This window comes from Ursus arctos, unplaced genomic scaffold, assembly GCF_023065955.2.
Source record: "Ursus arctos isolate Adak ecotype North America unplaced genomic scaffold, UrsArc2.0 scaffold_9, whole genome shotgun sequence".
Lineage (NCBI taxonomy): Eukaryota > Metazoa > Chordata > Mammalia > Carnivora > Ursidae > Ursus > Ursus arctos.
In genome coordinates this window covers 38,627,639-38,633,911 of record NW_026623111.1, presented here as the reverse complement: position 1 = coordinate 38,633,911, position 6,273 = coordinate 38,627,639, and positions in this window count along the sequence as shown.

The window sequence follows — 6,273 nt, the reverse complement described above, 5'->3', positions numbered from 1 at the left end:
ATATGAGCAGGGGGAGGGGCAGAGGGAGAGGAGAGAGAATCTTAAGCAGACTTCCTACGGAGCACAGAGTCCAACGCAGGGCTCAATCTCACAACTTGACCCAAAACCAAGAGTCCAATGCTCAACCGAGTCACCCAGGTGCCCCACAGTCATAACAGTTTAAAGAACTTAGAAAAATTGTCTTTTCTATTTACCCAACAGTTAACATTTATGTTGTTTTCCCTTCATTCTTACAGTTCTAAATTTCACTCTAGCATTATTTCCTTTAAACAAGTCTGCGGACACCAAATTCTTAGTTTTCCTCCACCTGAAATGTCTTTATTTTGCCTTGATACTAGAAGAAAATTTTCAGTAGATAGAAAATTGAGTTGATAATTCTTATTTTCTGGCACTTTAAAAAGACTGTTCATCATCTTCTTGACTCCAGAGTTTCTGATCAGAAATCTGATCAACTGAATGGTTGTTCCACTATATATAATGTGTTTTTATCTTGATGCTTTTAACATTTATTTTTTTTTTAAAGATTTTTTATTTATTTATGTGACAGAGAGACAGCCAGCGAGAGAGGGAACACAAGCAGGGGGAGTGGGAGAGGAAGAAGCAGGCTCCTAGCCGAGGAGCCTGATGTGGGACTCAATCCCGGAACGCCGGGATCACGCCCTGACCGGAAGGCAGACGCTTAACGACTGCGCTACCCAGGCGCCCCTTAATATTTATTTTAATTGCTGGTTTTAGCAGTTTGATTAACTTCTGACTGGGTATGTGTTTGAGTTTATCCTGTTTTCTCGAGTTAAGCAGTTTGCTGCTGTTGTTGTTTTTTTGAAGATTTTATTTATTTGAGAGTGAGAGAGAGTGTGAAAGAGAGCGAGATCATGAGCGGGGGAGAGGGGTAGAGGGAGAAGCAGATTCCCCACTGAGCAGGGAGCCTGATGCAGGACTCAATCTCAGGACTCTGAGATCGTGACCTGTGCCAAAGGCAGACGCTTAACTGACTGAGCCATCCAGGTGCCGTTGAATTAAGCAGTTTCTTTCTTTCTTTCTTTTTTTTAAAGATTTTATCTTTAAGTAATCTCTACACCCAACATGGGGCTCAAATTTACAACCCCAAGATCAAGAGTCACATTCTCCACCGAATGAGCCATCCAGGAACCCCTGAGTTAAATAGTTTAATTATGTTGGGTCTGGGTGTGGTTTTCTTTGAGTTTATCTGGTTATCAATACAGATAGGTTTGGGGCACCGAGATTCTTGAATCTGTAAATTTATGCCTATCAAATTTGGGAATTTTAACCATTATTTTTTCAAATAATTTTTCTGTGCTCTTTTTTTCTCCTCTTTTTCTGGGACCAACATTGGTGCGCTGAAACCAGCTTGCTGTTTCTGCAGATCTCTTTCCAACTCCACATTCAGTGACGTCATGTTGATAGCTTGAAAACGGCCATGGTGGGAATATGTACACCTGGACATAGGAAAACATTACAAATAAGGCCTTTTTTTTTTTTGAGAGCCAGTTTACTACTGGACTCAATGACACAAATATTAGATCTTTTGATATCAGTTTTCAGGTTCCTAAGGCTCTGATCATTTTTTTTGGTCTTTTGTTACTCTGTCTTCAATTGGACAAATTCTGATTCCTCTTCAACATCATTGACTTCCATCATCTTCAGCCAGCTATTGAACCCACCTAGCAAATTATTAAAATTTCAGATATCTTTTCAGTTCTAAACTTTGTTTGGTTCTTAAAAAAAAACAAAAACCTCTCTTGAGAACTTTAAGATTTATTTTTTAGAGAGAGAGAGCGAGAGCATGCAAGCACACATGCATAGCCAGGAAGGGGTATAGGGAGAGGGAGAAAATCTCAAGCAGACACCCCACTGAGCCCAGAGTCCCATGCAGGGCTAAATCTCATGACTCTGATGTCATGGCCTGAGCTGAAATCAAGAGTTGAACGCTTTAACGACTGAGCCACCCAGGTGCTCCCCTCTTGAGAACTTCTATAGTTCCATTCATCTCACGTTTTCCTTTATCTTACAACAGCTGCCTTAAAATCTGTGAAGTTCTAACATCTGGATCATCTTGGTATTTGTTGTCCTCCTTGAGAATTGATCACAATTTCCTGGTTCTTTATATGTCGAATAACTTTAGATTATAAGCTGAACATTTTTAATATTATAGACTCCATATCCTGTTAAATTATTCTGGGCAATGTTGATTTTTGTTTAACCACCAACGCAGATAGCATCAGACCACAAGTTCTGCTTCATCTTCTACAGGCTGTGGTTCTAACGTCAGTTCAGTTTACAAAGGCTTTGTTATGCTACATTGGACTGATCTCACACACGCACTACTCAGTAGTTAGTCTGTGTCATATTCAGTGCTCTAAACTGTAGTTCAGTTCTCAAAGACCTTGCTGTGCTGCTTTGGGCCTGAGTATGTGCAGCTCAGAATTAAGTTTAGTGGTTGTGCTAATTACAACAAAATAAGGGGAGTCCCTTCTCTAGCTCTCTTCTCTTCTGGTATCCCCCCGCTTGCCACACAGGGCCCCTTTGCCCTGTCCTTTGACCAGATAAATGGGGGTCCTCTTGGAACGTTAGCTTCACCATTATTACTGTGCAGTTCCCAAAGCACAAACCATCTTCAGGACAAAGAGAAAAAATGAGGATTATCCTCACATTCTTCAGACTGTAAGTGTTCTCTTCCCATTTCTTCTGTCCATAAAGACAGAGTTTCCATCAATTTTACCTGTTGGCACAGCTTGTTGTCGGGGCTTACCTGGGGGCTTACCAGTGACATGCCATAAGAGAAAAGAGAAAAGAAAAAACCCTCAACATGCTCTAGCTTCCAGGAGCTCATTTTTCTGGTGTTCTGAAATTTTTCTTTCATAGGTTTATCCTCAGAGTTTCCTCTGATTTAACCTATCGGAGGAACCACTATGACAGCTCCACTAGGGGCACCCTCTTAACTTGGGGACAAGAGAGAAAAAGGGGGGGGGGGATGAAAACTCACCCTTGTATGGATCTCTTCTCCGGGTTTGACTCTACTGCCATTCCATCTGCTTTTGTGTACTTTTCAGTGTCCTCAGGTAGTTGCCTTTTGCGTTTTTAGTTTTAAGTGGGAGAGAGGCTTTTGAGGGTTTACTCCATCTTGACTATGCCTGAAATCCAAAACTGCATTATTTTTAAGAGACCCAAACTGGAAACAACCCCACTGTCCTTCAACACTAGAATGGACAAATTGTGATATATTTATACAATGGCATATAATATGGCAACGAGAATGAACTACAGTGACATCAGCAACATGGATGAATCCCACATTATTTTTGTTAAGTGCCTGAGTCTGAGAGAAACCCCATTTTTTGCCTTTAATCAAAATAAGATAGGGAGAAAAAAATTACATAATGTATGGTTCCATTTATATAAAGCTCAAAAATAGGCAAAACTAAATTATAATGTTAGAAGTCAGGATAGTTGTTATCCTGAAGAGAAGGAAATAGTGATTGGCAGGTGGCATCAGAAGAGCTTTTGGGAGGTATTTCTTGCCCACATGGTTACACATGTAATCACTTAGTAATTCACTAAGCTGAACATTTTGTACTTTTCTGTACATATTGTGCATATCAACTTCAAAAAACATTTGAAAAATTAATTCTTCCTTCTCTGGGGAATGGAAGAATCTTAGCTTAAATTGACCTATGTACCAAAGGGAATTTACAATGACTGAGGTACTTCACGGAATTCAAGTACAGGAATGATCCTGGGCCTCAAGGACAACTGAGCCAAAGGCTCAAATACTGTTAGAGCCTTCCCTCACTACAGATGTTCCCTCTAGGAAAATATGACCACTGGCATGAAACATTTTATATGATACACACTGAGACATTTGTGGTACAGACTAGGCCCACTTACTGGGGATAGCACCACATTCAGGGAAAATAGTCTTCCCTCATTCCATCCATGTTTTCATAGGAGCTGCATGGCTTTTAATTAACCCTGACTACCTGACCACAGTCAACTAGTCCAGAAATGAGCACTTGACTGTGTTGAGGAATCCTATTCCTAGAAGTTTTGTTCTCAGGATCGGAATTTTATTTTTGAATAGGCATGCTGGTATGGGGCACAGAAATGTGTTTTAACAGCCAATCAGCTGACCCTAAAGATTGAGAACTCTAATCTAGACTATCTCAATTCCTTATTTGGTTGTGCCTATTATTTCTTAAAAGGTATTTTGTTTTAAAACTGGAATTGTATTCAACCAATACTGTCAATTCAATCTGGTAGACTGTTGGGGGGGGGGGTGGCAGTTCAAGTGTCAATAACAGATACTATATGAAGAACTATGATAATACTGGTCTGGTGAAGTTTTGGAATTAGTATTTGTATACTCTTTCTGGAACTCCTCCCCCAGCAGAATGCATCTAAATGATAGCAGTGACATCGGAGTTAAGAAAAAGTTACGGTGTCAACCATGAATATGACCCCGATTTCATAAGAAAAAAACAAAAAACAACATCCTCAAATTTAAGTGGTTGATTACCTATGGAATTCAGTGCCTTGTCTTTTACCATTTAACTACTTCTCTAGTTTTAGATAGTAAACATTTTTCATAAGAAAAACCAACTAATGTCATAAAGATACAAACAATATAAATGACAGATTTTTTAAAAATAACATCAAGGAATATCTGCACTCAGGAATGCAGAAATGTGGGTCAAGCTTTCAGTATCAGTTAATGTACACCTCTATTCAAAAGCAAATTCATGTTAAAATATTTTCTCATCCTAAACAGAAAGACTTTCTACCCTTCCATTTAGCATTTTATAAGAATGTTAGGTCAGCACTTAAATATTTACTTCTGGATGGTGGGATTGCAGGACCCCTAAATGTAGGATCATTTATATTAATATTTTCAGTTTTTGAAGTAATGAGTCTCTATTACTTTCAAAATCAAATAAAGATTTTGTTTTTGTAAAAGAGAAAACATTAAGTTTAGCCAGTTTAGATAAAGAATTGGTTTGAAATTGGCATGTAGTTAATATAGTTTTAAACTGAGTTGTATTAAGTAAGGTCCATGAGTGAAATCTGTTCCATTTTCAGACTAGTAACCAGAGGACCACTTAGTCCACTCAGACTTATATTTAGGATCATTAAAAATATATTAGGGGTTGCTAAGTTTGGCTTCATGCTCATGTGAACATCCTGCCTCAAAGTAAGTTTCTCTATTATTTATTCTGCTTTTGTAACTTAAAGCCAAACTTTGATACAGCAAATATCTCATAAGAACCTCCATATGGGTTTTCCATTGTACTGGATATATAAGAAATTTAAGAAAACTTCTCATTGATTTACAAGTACATTGATATTTAACTTTAAATGGTTCTTAGAAGTTTTTGGGTTGGCTTGAGGGAAAATTCAAACATATCATTTCCCTATGCTGTATTAATGAGACTAATTGTAACATAAAGGACAGTAAAAACTTCCTAAGGAATGTGGGGAACTAATTAACAGTGTATAATTCTGGATTTTTTCCATTTATCCATAAGAGAAAAATGCACAATTAACTAAATAAATATACTTGGTTTAAAAATGTATTAATTTTCCCTTTTGGAAACTCATATATAATGGTTTTTTGCTTGTTTTATATCTGCTGGCTTTTTAAAAGTAGGTATATCAATTCACAGCAGGTGACAAAGTTCCAAGAACATACCAGTTTTGAGTAAACTATAAATATACTCCAAATAATTCAAATATGAAATAACTAGGACAAGGAGAATATAACATGATATATTTCAACTCATGAAGATCAAGTCTGAAAGGGCAATATGACTTGGGTCTGTGTGCTTAAAAAAAAAAATCAACTGAGAAATTTATTAAAACCAACTGTAGGCAACTTGGGTTGGGGAATCTTATATCCAGAAATTCATAAAACACTTGAAAAAACAAATATTAATTTAATAATAAACATTATGGTCAGGCTGTTTTATTAAGGAGGCAACCACACATACAAGTTCAGCTATAGAAATGTTTGCAAATCAAACTTCATGTGATCTAAAAGGACCATGCGTAATGTCAAAAATGGATGTCTGTACATTCAATAAAAATTCAAACATACATAGTCTAGATCATACTAGAGTTATACAAATGTCTGGGGACACATGTATCTAATTTCCTTTCAAAAAAACTCTTTTATAAAAGTGATGTATTGAGATAATTTTAAAAAGTCTGACAATTATGAATGGTCCCCAGTTGTACAAAATGTGATTTCCAGGGCATGAA